Genomic DNA, 19,552 nt, shown 5'->3' with positions numbered 1-19,552 from the left:
GTGATATCTGCTGTTGTATTTCCTTCGTCTCAGACGAGTCGTTCGTGATTTATCTTCGCGAGTGTGATATTTCTGTCTATCTCTCTCTCTCAGACGAGTCGTGATATCTGCTGTGTTCTCCTCTCTCTCAGACGATCGTGATATCTCGTGTATTCCTCTCTGGCCTCAGACGAGTCGTGATATCTGCTGTGTAATTCTCCTCTCTCTCAGACGAGTCGTGATACTTCCTTGTGTATTCTCTCTCTCTCAGACCGAGTTCGTGAACCCCGCCCTCTGCTGTGTATTCTCCTCTCTCAGACGAGTCGTGATATCTTGCTGTGTTTCCTCTCAGACGTGTGTCTGCTTCTCCTCCATGACGAGTCGTGGATATCTGCTGTGTATTCTCTCCTCCTCAGACGAGCGTGATATCTGCTGTGTATTCTCTTCTCCTCAGACGAGTCGTGATATTGCGTGTATTCTCTCTCCTCAGACGAGTCGTGATATTTGCTGTGTATTCTCTCTTCAGACCGAGTCGTGATATCTGCTCGTGTATTCTCTCTCTTCAGACGAGTCGTGATATCTGCTGTGTATTCTCTCTCTCCAGACGAGTCGTGATATCTGCTTGTATTCTCTCTCTCCTCAGACGAGTCGTGATATCTGCTGTGTATTCTCCTCTCTCCTCAGACGAGTCGTGATATCTGCTGTGTATTCTCGCTCTCTCCTCAGCGAGTCGTTGATATCTTGCTGTGTATTCTCCTCTCTAACGCTGATAGTTCTCCCTCAGACGAGTCGTGATATTGATTCTCTTTCAGCATCGTGATATTCTTTTTTCCTCTCTCCTCAGACGAGTCGTGATCATCTGCTGTGTTTCTCTCTCTCAAGAGTCGTGATATCTGCTGTGTATTCTCTCTCTCGACGAGTCGTGATATCTGCTGTGTATTCTTCTCCTCAGACGAGTCGTGGATATCTGCTGTGTATTCTCTCTCCTCAGCGAGTCGTGATATTCCTGTGTTTCTCTCCTCCTCAGACGATCGTGATCTCTGCTGTGTTGGTGTTTTGCCCTGTTTAACGTGGTGTCGGGCATCTCTTCTTGGAGAGGTTGGAAGGAGAGGGGCGGAGCTGTGCCTCATAAGTGGGGTACGCTGGACACCCTAACGAGTCCCTAGAGGAATCCACGGACGCAGTTTTAGGGTGAGGAGGACATGAGACATTTCACATAATGTCTCAATTATATTTTTACAGAAGAAGATGATAAAGGAAAACAAGAGCTTCAATAAAATGAACAGGTTGTAAACATTTCTCTTCCTCTTCCTATCCTGCATCCCTCTCTCCTCTCTACCTCTCCTCCTCACCTCTCTCCTCCCTCCTCATCCTCCAGCTCTCTCTCATCCGCCTCTTCTACCTCTGCATCCATCTACGACACTCTCCTCACTCTCACCTCTTATCCTCCATTCTCCCTCTCTCACCTCCTCCCTCCTCCTCTCCTCTCTCGCTCTCTCGCTCTCCACTCTCTCCTCCTCCTCCACTCTCTCCATCTCTCTCATCTCTCTCCACTCTCTCCTCCTCCACTCTCGTTCCTCTGCTTCCTCCATCTTCATCTCCCTTCAACTCCTCCCCCTCCTACACTTTCTCTCCTCTTTTCTCCCCCTCCTCTGCTGGGTGTGACAGCCGGTGCAGCCCCATAACAGGTCTGTGAGGAGGTTCTTACTACCCCATGGAGGGGGAGGGGTGTTCAGCGTGGCTGGTCAGCCTGCATCTGATCCTGTGTTCTGCTTCTGTGTTCCTGCGCATGCTCCTCTGCTTGACCTGCAGGTCACTGAAATGATAACAGCTTTAGTAAACTGTCAAACTTCCTTACTGGAGATGTACAGTTGGAAAGTCGGAAGTTTACATACACTTAGGTTGGAGTCATTCAACTGTTTTAACCACTACCACATATTCTTGTTAAACAAACTATAGTTTTGGCAAGTCGGTTAGGAATCTACTTTGTGCATGACCAGTCAATTTTTCAACAATTGGTTATAGACAGATTTTTCTACTTACAATTACTGTCAACAATTCCAGTGGTTCAGAAGCCACTGTCAAACTGCCATAACAAAAGCCAGACTATTACGGTTTGCCAACTGGGACAAAGATTGTACTTTTTTGGAGAAATGTCTCTGGTCCTGATGAAAAAAAAAAATAGTAAAAAATAGACTGTTTCGCCATAAGACATCGTTATGTTTGGAGGAAAAAGGGAGGCTTGCAAGCCGAAGAAACACAATACACACGTGAAGCACGGGGGTGCAGCATATGTGCTGGGGGTGCTTTGCTCAGGATGGCTGGTGCACTTCACAAGTATAGATGGCATCATGAAGGGAGGAAAATTATTGTGGCATATTAATTGAAGAACATCTCAAGACATCAGTCGGACGTTACGCTTGGTTTGTGGGCAGAACTGAAAAAGCGTGTGCGAGCGAGGAGGCCTACAAACCTGACTCAGTTACACCAGGTCCGTCAGGAGGAATGGGCCAAAATTCACCCAACTTATTGTGGGAAGCTTGTGGAAGGCTACCTGAAACGTTTGACCCAAGTTAAACAATTTAAAGGCAATGCTACCAAATACTAATTGAGTGTATGGAAACTTCTGACCCACTGGGAATGTGATGAAAGAAATAAAAGCTTAAATAAATCATTCTCGCTACTATTATTCTGAAATTTCACATTCTTAAAGTGGTTACTAGGATTAAATGTCAGGAATTGTGAAAAACTGAGTTTAAATGTATTTGTCTAAGGTGTATGTAAACTTCCGACTTCAACTGTACATTTCTTTTGATTATGAATCGGTCATAAACATCTATTCCTTAGGATGGATGTGGTTCTTGTCAGTGCATTCTATAGCTGTATGTAGCCACGTAATACAGAATAGTTAGATATAWATATTTGAAGCCATATACAGTACCAGTCAAAATTGTAGAATAATAGTGAAGACATCAAAACCATGAAATAACACATACGGACCAAAAAAGTGTTAAACAAATCAAAATATATTTTAGAGTTTAGATTCTTTAAAGTAGCAACCCTTTGCCTTGTGACAGCTTTGCACACAGCTTTGCACAATTCTCTCAACCAGCTTCATGAGGAATGCTTTTCCAACAGTCTTGAAGGAGTTCCCACATATGCTGAGCGCTTGTTGACTGCTTTTCCTTCACTCTACGGTCCAACTCATCCCAAACCATCTGAATTGGGTTGAGATCGGGTGATTGTGGAGGCCAGGTCATCTGATGCAGCACTCCATCACTTTCCTTATTGGTCAAATAGGCCTTACACAGCCTGGAGGTGTTTTGGGTCATTGTCCTGTTGACAACGAAGGATAGTCCCACTAAGCGCTAACCAGATGGGATGGCGTATCGCTTCAGAATGCTACGGAAGCCATGCTGGTTAAGTGTGCCTTGCATTCTAAATAAATCACTGACAGTGTCACCAGCAAAGCACCCCCACACCTTCACACCTCCTCCTCCATGCTTCACGGTGGCAACCACAAATGCGGAGATCATCCATTCACCTACTCTGCGTCTCACAAAGACACGGTGGTTGGAACCAAAAATCTCAAATTTAGACTCATCAGACCAAAGGACTGATTTCATTGCTCGTGTTTCTTGGCCCAAGTTAGTCTCTTATTTTTATCGGTGTCCTTTAGTAGTGGTTTCTTTGCAGCAATTCAACCATGAAGGCCTAATTCACGCAGTCTCCTCTGTACAGTTGATGTTGAGATGTGTCTGTTACTTGAACTCTGTGAAGCATTTATTTGGGCTGCAATTTCTGAGGTGCAGTTAACTCTAATGAACTTATCCTCTGCAGCAGAGGTAACTCTAGGTCTTCCTTTCCTGTGGCGGTCCTCATGAGAGCCAGTTTCATCATAGCACTTGATGGTTTTTGCGACTGCACTTGAAGAAACTTTCAAACTTCTTGACATTTTCCGTATTGACTGACCTTCATGTCTTAAATTAATGATGGACTGTTGTTTCTCTTTGATTATTTGAGCTGTTCTTGCCATAGTATGGACTTGGTCTTTTACCAAATAGGGCTATCTTCTGTATACTGTACCACCCCTACCTTGTCACAACACAACTGATTGGTTCAAATGCATTACGAAGGAAAGAAATTCCACAAATTAACTTTTAACAAGTCCCACCAATTCATTGAAATGCATTCCAGATGACTACCTCATGAAGCTGGTTGAGAGAATGCCAAGAGTGTGCAAAGCTGTCATCAAGGCAAAGTGTGGCTACTTTGAAGAAGCTCAAATATAGAATATATTTTGATTTGTTTAACACTTTTTTGGTTACTACATGATTCCATATGTGTTATTTCAAAGTTGTGATGTCTTCACTATTGTTCTGCATTGTAGAAAATAGTAAAAAATAAAGAAAAACCCTTGAATGAGTAGGTGTGTCCAAACTGTTGACTGGTCCTGTATGTAGATTGCCATTGTATGGACTGTACAGGTTTGTAATGTGTTTAATAAGTAAGAAAGTTGTTGTTGTTATGGTGTTTGCAGGAGTTTGTTATGGGGATTAAAGAAGTGCCTCGTCTGGCCCGGTTCATCCCTAAGATCATGCTGGCCATCACTGTGACCGCCTGTGACGAGGTGTACAGGAAGATAGCCTACTGGCTCAATGACATGGGTGAGAACACGCACTCTTATCCCTTTCATACACAGACCAACATCCCACTATTTTACCATGCCTGCTTCTGTATACCAGGTGCTGGTCTATCTGAAAAGGGTAGGCGGTAGGGGGGGGRAAAAAATAATATATAAACCTACCGTGAATCCCAAACCAACCTCTCGCCCCTATCAACTCAGTCGGAGGGCCCTCCATTGTCACGTGCTGCTGACGAAACTCAGAGGGTGACGAGTGAGGAACAAATAAACCGCTCAACTTCGGGAAACACTTGTGATGATGCAATTCATGTTTCACATTTAAATAATTAAACAAGCATGAAATTGAAAGGAGAAAATTCCCTGTGTTGTTTTACAATATATAAAACTCAGTAACATGTAAAAMAAATTATTTGGGAGAAATGTAATCTGTTACATGTGTCAAGCCTCGRAATCAGACACAAACAATTACAGGTGGCCCATAATTAGACACCTCTCCATTCTTTTGTATGAAATTGTGCAAACTCAAAAATAACGCGGTGCGTTATGGGATACCACTTCGCGCTGAAGCGAGCAGCGTAGCTGGCTCTGTGGAAGTGGCTATCGGAGGGTCTAATTAGTCCCTACACCCTTCGTAATTTTCACYCCCTCAGCTTTGGGACACTTGTGCATGTGGCAGAGGGGAAGGGGCTAATGGAGGGCAGAGAGTCGAGGAGCAGCGGAATTTAAAAAACTAATTCAGGTGATGATGATTATTGCTGTGAAATCTGACATTATATTTCTTCCCCCACAGAAAACTATAGACTCCAGAGTGCCTATGAGAAACATCTCATCATTAAATTGGTTCTTGTGAGTGCTGTCATCTTCCTTATTACATGGAAATTGGACTCACTTTTCACAAGACAAAGGATTGAAATACAGAATTTACACTTTCCCGCTGAGGTTTTTTACCACTCACATCTTTTCTTTCTGTACTCTCAGTTTCAGTTTGTAAACTCTTATCTCAGCCTTTTCTACATTGGATTCTACCTCAAAGACATGGAGCGTCTGAAAGAGGTAAGAGACACTGAAATCACAACACGTTTCCACTCCTTCCAAATAGTTACCCAAACCACGTTCACCTTCCTGGTCTTCCTTGCTTCATCCCTCCCTCCCCTTCACACGTTGCTCTCTCTTCGTTCTGTCTATTTTTCCATCCTGTCTCTGTTGTGTGGTTCCGTGGTGCTGGTTCCGTGGTGCTGGTTCCGTGGTGCTGGTTCCGTGGTGCTGGTTCCGTGGTGCTGGTCTTAGCTGTTACTGGTGTTCTCTCTGGCACAGAGTCTTCTCAGACAGCTGAAGGACAATGTGCTGCCTTTTGTCTTCCTCAAGATCAAGCTGTTGGTCGTCACCATCCCCTGGGTCATCAAGGCCTCCTTCAGGTCCAAAGTACGACCTTGCCTGTGTGTCAAGGGGTTAGAGGTCAAAGTCATCTCGACATTACCTGCCCAGCGCCCCATGCATGACCTTAGACCTTTAAACATCATGTGCCTTATTTGTGTAGAGTTGTAGTCTGTTATTCTGTTGTGCTTGTAGTTTTAGCATCATTATGTATCTTTGGCATTGCATAGAAAGCATTTCCATGTCAGGTAGATGCAGGATGGCTAAATGTGTGTCTGTTGTAGGCTGTCTGCTAGCATAAACCTGCTAGTCCTATAGCACATGTAGTCCTGTTGTAGGCTGTCTGCTAGCATAAACCTGCTAGTCCTATAGCACATGTAGTCCTGTTTTTGTAAGGATTCTGTTGGTAACTTGTCACACACCCAGTTACCTACTATAGGAAGACATGTAGTACATGTGAATACTATGTTGATTTAAAAACACATATAGAATGTTCCACAGTTGCTTTTTCACTCTGCCTGTCTCTTTGTTGGTTGTGTTCATGATGGGACTTTGGAAGCGGTTGATATGTCTGTTAAGCAGTGTTCTGCTTTGGGTTTGTAGCGTCTGGCTACCTGTGGATTTGAGCAGCTGTTCTATAAGGTTTGTGTCGGGAAAGTCATATGCCTGGCACGTCAATCTGTCACTCTGTCCTTTTGTCCTTCTTTCTGTCACTCAGTCCATCTCTAATAACTGTGCCCTTGTGTGTTTATAGTTTATTAATTTCTGTGTGTTTATAGATTTCTGAAAACCAAAAATGTTCGAGGATATGTTTTTATACGTCACTTTCTGTTTGTGTTAAGGAACATATGAATCATTTGTTGTCATTGGTGTAAACTGCTGATTGATGACTGATGCCTGAGGACTGTCTGTCAATGTGCTATGTGTGGTTTGTGCTTTGACTTGGTCATGGTTTGCAGTGAAATGACAATATGTGTGTGTCTGTGTCCTAGGTCTCAACTCAGTGGTAGTCATGGTAGTGGTAGTCATGGTAGTGGTAGTCATGGTTAGTGGTAGTCATCAGGTAGTGGTAGTAGTCATGGTATGTATAGTATCATGGTAGTGATAGTCATGGTAGTGGTAGTCATGGTGTGATTAGTCATGGTAGTGGTAGTCATTGGTAGTGTAGTCATGGTAGTATCATGGTATGTGATTAGTCATGGTAGTGTAGTCATGGTAAGTGTAGTCATGGTAGTGGTATCATGGTAGTAGGTAGTCATGGGTAGGTTGTAGTCATCGTAGTGATAGTCATGGTAGTGGTAGTCATGGTTAGTGATAGTCATGGTAGTGTAGTCATGGTAGTGATAGGTCATGGTAGTGGTAGTCATGGTTATATAGATGTAGTCATGTAGTGAGTCATGGTAGTGGATAGTCATGGTAGTGGTAGTTCATGGGTAGTTGAAGTATGGTAGTGTAGTCATGGTAGTGATATGTCATGGTATGGGTAGTCATGTTAGTGTGATAGTCATTGTGTAGTTGTAGTCATGGTAGTGATAGTCATGGTAGTGGTTAGTCATTTAGTGATAGTCATGGTAGTGTAGTCTTATAGTAGTGATAGTCATGGTAGTGGTAGTCATGGGTAGTGATAGTCATGGTTAGTCATAGTGTGATAGTCATGGTAGTGGTAGTCATGGTGTGGTAGTTTTGCATGTCATTGGTTTTGATGTTGCACATTGGACCAGGCAGTAGATCCAGAGTGTGTATTTGAATGGGAGTGAACTGCTTGTGGTTTAGATATACAGTTGTTTCCAGTCCATTGTGTTTAGTACTGAGTGAATATTTTATTTTTGCAAAGGAATTATATTTCTTGATTTTGTACAACGTCATTTGTTTACTGTGGTGCCCTAATGATTATTTATCGAAATCGCTATGCATGGTATTAAACCCTGTGACAGATCCTGCCATCCCTGACCTTTAACCCTTGATCCTGTCCTCTATTTCCTGTTTGTGTCAGATGCTGGCCACCCTGCTGATCATCCGCCATTTTGTCCAGAACGTGAAGGAGGTGATGCAGCCTTACCTGTACGAGCGCCACAAGCTGGGCGAGCTCACCCTGCGCAGTGTCTGGGATCTGCTCCTCTCAGCCCTGCTCAAGTACTGCAGGCTGGCCGCAGGAAAGCCCCAGGCTTCACCCACCGACCAGGCCATGCCGGGCCCTGGCCTGAGGGGAACCAGACCCGGGGTGGGACAGCCTGAGCGCAGGTAATGCTGACACAACAGCTTGTATTCATCCATGAATACGTAACACGAGAGCTTCCTTTTTCAGACATGTTTCCTTCAGTGTAGTCAAGCCTATGTTTTGATTTGTTTGAGGATGTGTGACACATTCACATTATTACATGGCTAACCCAATACAATAGTGTTATAGATAGTATATGATTAGACTACAGTCAAACCTTTCCTCTGTTCTGCAGGGAGAAGAAGTGTCTGAACGGGGGATGTGGGGTGCCTGAAGAGGAGGAGGGAGAGAGGGAGGAGGGGGACAGTGGGAGGTTCAGTGAGGGAGAGAATGAGGAATCGTCTGAGAGTCTGATAGACTGTGGCCTCAAGCTGAGGAAGGTCAGCTTCATAGAGAAGAGGGACAGGAAGTCGTCTGGAGGGGGCTGCGTCCCCACAATGGAGGACAGTTTCCTGGAGGACGGCAGCCCCACTATGGTGGAGAAGGGGATGGATCCGGCATCGGTGTTCGAGACATATGATGATGACGATGACAATGGCGTCACTGAGACAAAGGACACGGGAGTTTCGGCCAATGAGAGTATGGCGGCTGCCCCGCTGCCTTCTGGGCCAGAGAGCACGGTGACGGTGCGTCATCGCAGAAGGCAGAGGAGTTTGGAGAGGGCAGACTCTAAAACCAAGCGGGAGTCATGGATCGACCCGCCAGAGGAGCAGGAGAGTACGAGTCTGGCACAGGCTGAGATAGAGAGCTGCATGCAGACATATGAGGTAAGAAGACAACACACACACACACACACACACACACACACACACACACACACCACGACACAACACACACACACACACACACACACACACACACACACACACACTAACTAATGAGCAGGCTCACTCACTATGTGAACTATGTCAACAATGCCAACTCTAAATAAACAATTCCATCGTCCCAAATGAGACCAACTAGAGGGGTAACCATCCTGCTGTAGATCTATTTCCATTTCCATACAGAATCATGTAGCTGGGCATGTGTTCCTGTTACCATGGACCTAGATGTACCCCATGCTCTCTCAGCCAAACTCAGGTCATGCCTCTGTCCATCCATATGATACTCCAATATATCCTGCCTAGGGTCCTTCACAAACTCTCATTGGATCCTTGAGCTCTAAGCTGTTGATTGGTATCTGGGATGGCATGGATTGGTTTTGAGGTTACCTCGGGGAAAATACTTCTAGTTATTCTATTGACTACTGTGCTAACTTGAATGTAATTACGGTGTAAATCAAATCAAATTGTATTGGTCACATACAGATGTTTAGCAGATGTTATTGAAGGAGTAGAGAAATGCTTGTGTTTCTTGATCCAACAGTGCAGTAGTATCTAACAAGTAATATCTAACAATTTCACAACAATACACACAATACACACAAATCTAAAGTAAAGTAATGGAATTATGAAAATATAAATATTTGGACGAGCAATGTCAGAGCGGCATAGACTAAAATACAGTAGAATAGAATAGAATACAGTATAGAAATATGAGATGAGTAATGCAAAATATGTAAATATTATTAAAGTGACTAGTGTTCCATTATTAAAGTGGCCAGTGATTTCAAATATATGTATATATACCTCTAAGGTGCTAGTGATGGCTATTTAACAGTCTGATGGCCTTGAAATAGAAGTTGTTTTTCAGTCTCTCGGTCCCAGCTTTGATGCACCTGTACTGACCTCGCCTTCTGGATGATAACGGGGTGAACAGGCAGTGGCTCGGGTGGTTCTTGTCCTTGATGATCTTTTTGGCCTTCCTGTAACATCGGGTGCTGTAGGTGTCCTGGAGGGCAGGTAGTTTGCCCCCGGTGATACGTTGGGCAGACCGCACCACCCTCTGGAGAGCCCTGCGGTTGCGAGTGGTGCAGTTGCCGTACTAGGCGGTGATACAGCCCAACAGGATGCTCTCAGTTGTGCATCTGTAAAAGTTTGTGAGGGTTTTAGGTGCCAAGACACATTTTTTTCAGCCTCCTGAGGTTTATCTTGGCCAGGTCGCAGTTGTAAATGAGAACTTGTTCTCAACTAGCCTACCTGGTTAAATAAAGGTGAAATAAAAAAATAAAAAGAGGCGCTGTTCCGTCTTCTTCACCACGCTGTCTGTGTGGGTGGACCATTTCAGTCTGTCTGTGACGTGTGCACAGAGGAACTTTAAGCTTTCCACCTTCTCCACTGTGGTCCCATCGATGTGGATAGGGGGGTGCTCCCTCTGCTGTTTCCTGAAGTTCACGATCAGCTCTTTTGTTTTGTTGATGTTGAGTGAGAGATTATTTTCCTGGCACCACACATCCAGGGCCCTCACCTCCTCCCTGTAAGCTGTCTCGTTATTGTTGGTAATCAGGCCTACTACTGTTGTGTCGTCTGCAAACTTGATGATTGAGTTGGAGGCATGCTTGGACACGCAGTCTTGGGTGAACAGGGAGTACAGGAGGGGGCTGAGCATGCACCCTTGTGAACACACACCCATGTGTTGAGGATCAGCGAAGGGGAGGTGTTGTTTCCTACCTTCACCACCTGGGGGCGGCCCATCAGGAAGTCCAGGACCCAGTTGCACAGGGCGGGGTTCAAACCCAGATCCGTGACTAGTTAGTCTCTCAAAGCACTTCATGATGACAGAAGTTTGTGCTACATGGAGAGAGTCATTTAGTTCAGTTACCTTAGCTTTCTTGGGTACAGGAACAATGGTGGACATCTTGAAGCATGTGGGGACAGCAGACTGGGATAGGGACAGATCGAATATGTCCGTAAACACTCCAGCCAGCTGGTCTGCGCATGCTCTGAGGACGCGGCTAGGGATGCTGTCTGGGCCGGCAGCCTTGCGAGGGTTAACATGGTTAAATGTCTTACTCACGTCGGCCACGGAGAAGGAGAGCCCACAGTCCTTGGTAGCGGGCCGCGTCGGTGGCACTCTGTTATCCTCAATGGGGGCAAAAAAGGTGTTTAGCTTATCCAGAAGCAAGACGTCGGTGTCCGCGACGTGGCTGGTTTTCCCTTTGTAGTCCGTGATTGTCTGTAGACCCTGCCACATACGTCTCATAGAAAATAGTATTTATGTAATACTACCACCAGGAACTGTAAATACATTGTATCTGTGTCTGGCGCTATGCACTCAGAGTCAACTGGCAGTACCACTGAACCATAAAAAGACGGACATCTACGTTAGGGGTTCTCTTGACGTCACTGTGCGTAGCTAAGTTATTCATGAGTAGCTAACTTCCAATACATGTACAATTACAGTACCAGTCAGAAGTTTGTACACATCTACTCATTCAAGGGTTGTTCTTTCTTATTTACTATTTTCTACATTGTAGAATAATAGTGAAGACATCAGAACTATGAAATAACACATATGGAATCATGTAGTAACCAAAAAAGTGTTAAACAAAACAAATCATATTTTGAACGGGATTATCATCTATCCATGTCACAGACAGTGCTGACTATCCCTTGTGTKTTYTGTCCCTTCCAGGACACCTTCCAGGACTACCAGGAGATGTTTGTCCAGTTCGGCTACGTGGTTCTCTTCTCCTCAGCCTTCCCCCTGGCGGCCATGTGTGCCCTCATCAACAACATCATAGAGATCCGCAGCGACGCCTTCAAGCTCTGTACCGGCCTGCAGAGACCCTTCGGCAAGAGAGTGGAGAGCATCGGACAGTGGCAGGTATGACTGAGCTACAGGTAGGACTGAAGGACAGGTATGACTGAGGGACAGGTAGGACTGAAGGACAGGTATGACTGAGGGACAGGTAGGACTTAAGGACAGGCAGGACTGAGGGACGGGTAGGACTGAGGGACAGGCAGGAATGAGGGACAGTTCGGAACTGAGGTACAGGTAGGACTGAGGGACAGGTAGGACTGAGGGACAGGCAGGAATGAGGGACAGGTAGGAACTGAGGTACAGGTAGGACTGAGGGACAGGTAGGACTGAGGGACAGGCAGGAATGAGGGACAGGTAGGACTGAGGGACAGGCAGGAATGAGGGACAAGCAGGACTGAAGGACAGGTAGACTGAGGGACAGGTAGGACTGAAGGACATGCAGGACTGAGGTACAGGTAGTACTGAGGGACAGGTAGGACTGAGGGACAGGCAGGAATGMGGGACAGGTAGGACTGAAGTACAGGTAGACTGAGGGACAGGAAGGCTGAAGGACCTGCAGGACTGAGGGACAGGCAGGAATGAGGGACAGGCAGGACTAACGGACAGGTAGGAACTAGGGCCAGATAGGACTGAGGGACAGGCAGGACTGAGGGACAGGTAGGACTGAGAGACAGGTAGGACTGAGGGACAGGCAGGACTGAGGGACAGGCAGGACTGAGGGACAGGTAGGTCAGTCAGAGGGGTGGGAATGGGAAACTGTGGTTATGGAAGGCCACAGAATGCACAGACTTTTGTTGCAGCCCAGCACTAATATTTAATAAACAGAGACCTGTCCTTTCATAAAAGCCTATTCATGGATTTAACTTGTGTAAGCTTTATAGGCATGATGTTCTGTGTACATACAGTAAACCTGTCTGTGGTGTGTGTGTGTCTCTCTGCAGACGGCGATGGAGGCCATGGGTCTGATCGCCATCATAGTCAACTGTTACCTGATTGGTCAGTGTGGTCAGCTGCAGCGCCTCTTCCCCTGGCTCAGCCCTGAGATGGCCATCATCTCCATTGTCATCCTTGAGGTACATCAGATACAGAGCCTTCAGAAAGTATTCACACCCCTTGACTTGTTCCACATTTTGTTGTCTTACAGCCTGAATTTAACATTTATTGAATTTATATTTTTTGGGTCACTAGCCTACACACAATACCCCATAATGTCAAAGTAGAATACATTTTTTTGACATGTTTACAAATTAATTAAAAATGAAAAGTTGTAATGTCTTGAGTTAGTAAGTATTTAACCCCTTTGTTATGGCAAACCTAAATAAGTTCAGGAGTACAAGTTTGCTTAACAAGTCACATAATAAGTTGCATGGACTCTGTGTGCAAAAACAGTGTTTAGCATGATTTTTGAACCCCACACATACAATTATATGTAAGGTCCCTCAGTCGAGCAGTGAATTTCAAAGACCAGCTAGGTTTTCCAATGCCTTGAAAAGATGGGCACCTATTGGTAGATGGGTAAACATAATGACACTTTGGATGGTGTATCAATACACCCAGTCACTGCAAAGATACAAGCGTCCTTCCTACAGTATATCAAATCACATTGTATTAGTCACATGCGCCGAATACAACAGGTGTAGTAGACCTTACAGTGAAATGTTTACTTACAATCCCCTAACCAACAGCAGTTTAAAAAATATGAATAAGAAATAAAAGGAACAAGTAATTAAAGAGCAGCAGTAAAATAACAATAGCGAGACAATATACAGGGGGGTATCGGTACAGAGTCAATGTGCAGGGGCACCGGTTAGTCGAGGTAATTGAGGTAACATGTACAGATAATAACAGAGAGTAGCAGCAGCATAAAAGAGGGGGGGGACAATGCAAATAGTGTAGGTAGCCATTTGATTAGATGTTCAGGAGTCTTATGGCTTGGGGGTAGAAGCTGTTTTGAAGCCTCTTGGACCTAGACTTGCCGCTCCGGTACCGCTTGCTGTGCGGTAGCAGAGAGAACAGTCTGACTACAGTGGCTGGAGTCTTTGACCATTTTTTAGGGCCTTCCTCTGACACCGCCTGGTATAGAGGTCCTGGATGGCAGGAAGCTTGGCCCCAGTGATGTACTCGGCCGTACGCACTACCCTCTGTAGTGCCTTGCGATCAGATGCCAAGCTGTTGCCATACCAGGCAGTTATGCAACCAGTCAGGATGCTCTCGATGGTGCAGCTGTAGAACCTTTTGAGGATCTGAGGACCCATGCCAAATCTTTTCAGTCTCCTGAGGCGGAAAAGGTGTTGTCGTGCCTTCTTCACGACTGTCTTGGTGTGCTTGGACCATGTTAGTTTGTTGGTGATGTGGACACCAAGGAACGTGAAGCTCTCAACCTGCTCCACTACAGCCCCGTCGATGAGAATGGGGGCGTGCTTGGTCCTCCTTTTCCTGTAGTCCACAATCATCTCCTTTGTCTTGATCACATTGAGGGAGAGGTTGCTGTCCTGGCACCGCACGCACGGCCAGGTCTTTGACCTCCTCCCTATAGGCTGTCTCGTCGTTGTCGGTGATCAGGCCTACCACTGTTGTGTCATCTGCAAATGTAATGATGGTGTTGGAGTCGTGCCTGGCTGTGCAGTCATGAGTGAACAGGGAGTACAGGAGGGGACTGAGCACGCACCCCTGAGGGGCCCCTGTGTTGAGGATCAGCGTGTCGCATGTGTTGTTACCTACCCTTACCACCTGGGGGCGGCCCATCACTTCATGGCTACAGACGTGAGTGCTACGGGTTGGTAGTCATTTAGGCAGGTTACCTTAGTGTTCTCGGGCACAGGCACKATGGTGGTCTGCTTGAAACATGTTGGTATTACAGACTCGGACAGGGAGAGGTTGAAAATGTCAGTGAAGACACTTGCCAGTTGGTCAGCGCATGTTCTCAGTACACGTCCTGATAATCCGTCTGGCCCTGCGGGCTTGTGAATGTTTACCTGTTTAAAGGTCTTGCTCACATCGGCTGCGGAGAGCATGATCACACAGTCTTCCGGAACAGCTGGTGCTGTCATGCATGTTTCAGTGTTATTTGCCTCGAAGTGAGCATAGACATAGTTCAGCTCGTCTGGTGGGCTCGTGTCACTGGGCAGCTCTCGGCTGTGCTTCCCTTTGTAGTCTGTAATGGTTTGCAAGCCCTGCCACATCTGACGAGCATCAGAGCTGGTGTAGTACGATTCGATCTTAGTCCTGTGTTGATGCTTTGCCTGTTTGATGGTTCGTCGGAGGGCATAGTGGGATTTCTTATAAGCTTCCAGATTAGAGTCCTGCTCCTTGAAAGCGGTAGCTTTCATCAACTGTTCAGAGGAGACTGCTTGAATCAGGCCTTCATGGTCAAATTTCTGCAAAGAAACCACTACTAAAGGACACCAATAAGAAGAAGATTGGGCCAAGAAACACGAGCAATGGACATTAGACCGGTGGAAATGTGTCCTTTGGTTTGATGAGTCCAAATTCTTCAAAAATTGTCTTTGTGAGACGCAGAGTAGGTGAACGAATAATCTCTGCATGTGTGGTTTCCACCGTGAAGCATGGAGGAGGAGGTGTGATGGTATGGGGGTGCTTTGCTTGTGACACTGTCTGATTTATTTAGAATTCAAGGCACACTTAACCAGCATGGCTACCACAGCATTCTGCAGCGATACGCCGTCCCATCTGGTTTGCGCCTAGTGGGGCTATCCTTTGTTTTTCCACAGGACAATGACCCAACACAAGAAGGAGAGTGATTGAGTACTGCATCAGATGACCTGGCCTCCACAATCACCCGACCCCAACCCAATTGAGATGGTTTGGGATGAGTTGGACCGCACAGTGAAGGAAAAGCAGCCAACAAGTGCTCAGCATATGTGGGAACTCCTTCAATACTGTTAGAAAAGGATTTCAGGTGAAGCTGGTTGAGAGAATGACAAAAATGTGCAAAGCTGTCATCAAGGCAAAGGGTGGCTACTTTGAAGAATCTCAAATATAAAAATATATTTTGATTTGTTTAACACTTTTGCTTACTACAAGGCGAGACTCAGATGCAGACACAGGAGGCAGATGGTTGGAGTCTCACAATGTTTAATAATCCAAAGGGGTAGGAAAGAGAATGGTCGTGGACAGGCAGAAAGGTCAAAACCAGATCAGAGTCCAGGAGGTACAGAGTGGCAGGCAGGCTCGTGGTCAAGGCAGGCAGAATAGTCAGGCAGGCGGGTACAGAGTCCAGAAACAGGCAAGGGTCAAAACCGGGAGGAATAGCAAAAGGAGTACGGGAAAAACACGCTGGTTGACTTGACTAAACATACAAGACGAACTGGCAAAAGAGAGACAGGAAACACAGGGATAAATACACTGGGGAAAATAAGCGACACCTGGAGGGGGTGAAGACAATCAAGGGAACAGGTGAAACAGATCAGGGCGTGACAATTAGTGTATTTTATTTATTATTTTCTTCCACTTTGACATTATAGAGTATTTTGTGTAAGTCAAGGGGTGTGAATACTTTCTGACGGGACGGTAATGCCTAGGCTTTAACTCAGTAGGCTGATGGGGGTTTGAGTTGCATAGACCCATGTTTTTATGAGTTAGTCTCTCAGTCTCACACTGTTTCAGTGTTGGCAGGGTTAAATAGGGATTTTGTGGTAGTCTAACACTCAGCACTGGTCCAGAATTAGATTTGATTGACATCCTCTAATAGTTGAGGTGAAGATATATGGCTAGAAAACTGATCTCTGAGCAGCTCAACCTCTCAAACTGACAGCAACCCAGCAGGCCTTATAGATGTGTTTCTTTAGAAGTCACCTCAGTGAGCTATGGTCCTCTTACTGTCTTCCAAAAGACATATTTCAAACGTTTATCGTGACCTGCACCAATGTGTTTTGGGTATCAAGACTTCCTCAGTCTACTAGCATGCTTTCAGGTGAGCTTAAGTCATCATAATATGACATATATCTGCTGTCTTATTTCATATGAACTTTAAATCTTTATTTGGTMATGTCAAAATATATATATATTTTTTATCCCAGAGAAGGGAGAGTCTTGCTCACCAGCCAGCAGCAGGTGTGTCTATGAAAGACTATGTTGAAGCCAACCACAGCTACCGCAATGAAATGTATCCTTTTCTGAGGTGGCTTTCAGCTCTACAACTAAGTGCCCATAGCAGTAAAGACGATGAAGTTTTCTATGAGGTGCTTCACTCCTGGGTATATCTGTGGGTGTTGATAAGGCAGATGGGTGGTGAGTGACGTGAACCCCGAGTCTCAGCCAGTCACTGTACATACCTGTAGGAAAGGTCAAGTGTTACACAATCTCTGGACACTCCGTCACACACGGTGGGTGGGGTGTAGGGGGGGGCGGGGGGGGGGTCTCACATACTAAATCAACACAGCACAGCAATGCAGCCAGTAAAGAGGTCACAGCTGTTGTGTCCTCTTGCTTCATGGACAGCATAGGTCAGAGTGCAGTAGGCCTATCACTGATTCAAAGTCACTGATTCAAAGAAAACTGATTCAAAGAAAACTGATTCAAAGAAAACTGATTCAAAGTCACTGATTCAAAGAAGACCACGCACTAGAGAGAGAGCAGACATTTCTTTTTGATGCTTTAACGTTTTACACAGCATATAAACTCAGCAAAAAAAGAAACGTCCCTTTTTCAGTACCTTGTCTTTCGAAGATAATTCATAAAAATCCAAATAACTTCACAGATCTTCATTGTAAAGGGTTTAAACACTATTTCCCATGCTTGTTCAATGAACCATAAACAATTAATGAACATGCACCTGTGGAACGGTCGTTAAGACACTAACAGCTTACAGATGGTAGGCAATTAAGGTCACAATTATGATGACTTAGGACACTAAAGAGGCCTTTCTACTGACTCTGAAAACACCAAAAGAAAGATGCCCAGGATCCCTGCTCATCTGCGTGAACGTGCCTTAGGCATGCAGCAAGGATGTTGTGCGTTACAAGGAAGACATCTTCCTCCCTCATGTGGTACCCTTCCTGCAGGCTCATCCTGACCTGACCCTCCAGCATGACAATGCCACCAGCCATAACTGCTCGTTTTGTGCGTGATTTCCTGCAAGACAGGAATGTCAGTGTTCTGCCATGGCCAGCGAAGAGTCCGGATCTCAATCCCATTGAGCATGTCTGGGACCTGTTAGATCAGAGGGTGAGGGCTAGGGCCATTCCCCCCAGAAATGTCCAGGAACTTGCAGGTGCCTTGGTGGAAGAGTGGGGTAACATCTCACAGCAAGAACGGGCAAATCTGGTGCAGTCCATGAGGAGATGCACTGCAGTACTTAATGCAACTGGTGGCTACACCAGATACTGACTGTTACTTTTGATTTTGACCCCCCCTTTGTTCAGGGACACATTTCCATTTCTGTTAGTCACATGTCTGTGGAACTTGTTCAGTTTATGTCTCAGTTGTTGAATCTTGTTATGTTCCTACAAATATTTACACATGTTAAGTTTGATGAAAATACACGCAGTTGACAAGTGAGAGGACGTTTGTTTTTCAGCTGAGTTTATATATGTTACAGTATTACTTCCGTCCTTCTCCCCGCTCCATCCTGGGCTTGAACCAGGAACCCTCTGCACACATCGATAACAGTCCCCCTCGAGGCATTGTTACCTAAAGGTCTCAGAGCGAGTGACGTCACCGATTGAAACGCTACTAGTGGGTACCGCTAACTAGCTAGCCATTTCACACCGGTTACATATGCACTGAGTATACCAAACATTAAGAACACCTTCCTAATATTGAGTTACACCCCCCGCTTTTCCCCACAGAACAGCCTCAGTTCGTCGGGGCATGGACTCGACATGGTGTAGAAAGCTTTCCACAGGGATGCTGGCTCATGTTAACCCCAATGCTTCCCACAGTTGTGTCAAGTTGGTTGGATGTTCTTTGTGTGGTGGACCATTCTTGATACACATGGGAAACTGTTGAGCGTGAAAAGCCAATGTTTGAATGGCACACATACACAATCCATGTCTCAGTTGTCTCAAGACTTAAACATCCTTCTTTAACATGTCTCCTCCTCGTCATCTACACTGATTGAAGTGGATTTAACAAGTGACATAAATAAGGGATCATAGCTTTCACCTGGATTCACCTGCTCAGTCTATATCATGGAAAGATCACTGTTTTGTATACTCAGTATGTACTATATATACTGTATATCTCCTCTCCCCTGCCCCTCTCACTCTCTCTCTCTCCCTTTCTCTTTCCCTTCCCCCTCTCACTCTCTCTCTCCCTTTCTCTTTCCCACACAGAAATAAACTCCTCAAAGACCCGAAAAAGTCCTAGCTTTCTCTTTGGATAGGGAGATGACAACTGCTATGAGAAATTAACTTAATATATCTACTAGAAGGAGAAACGTATGGGAGAAAAGGTCAAGCCTCTCTCTGTGCTGTCTGGATCTGAGGTTTGTTGATGTGAAGCGCTAGTGCTGGTGGGCTGCGGGGGTGAAGGACTAATGGTAATGATGATGGGATGTGTGGGTCTGCATTGTTGCTGTTGCTGAGAGACTTTTGGCTTAATGGGTGAAGACATAACCCACCCCTTTTACCCGTGCACACCACAACACAACACACACCACCACCACACACACACACACAACACCCACACACGACACACACACCCCAATACACACACACCCCAACAACCAAACA

The 19,552-nt window shown here is 45.5% G+C and overlaps 1 pseudogene; it reads left to right on the top strand.

Moving 5' to 3' along the window:
- The window catches only part of LOC111975343 (anoctamin-8-like), a 24,517-nt pseudogene that overhangs the window by 4,230 nt on the left and 735 nt on the right, over positions 1–19,552 (top strand).

This window comes from Salvelinus sp. IW2-2015, linkage group LG16 (assembly GCF_002910315.2).
Source record: "Salvelinus sp. IW2-2015 linkage group LG16, ASM291031v2, whole genome shotgun sequence".
Taxonomy (NCBI): Eukaryota; Metazoa; Chordata; class Actinopteri; order Salmoniformes; family Salmonidae; genus Salvelinus; species Salvelinus sp. IW2-2015.
This window is presented reverse-complemented; position numbering and strand designations above follow the sequence as displayed.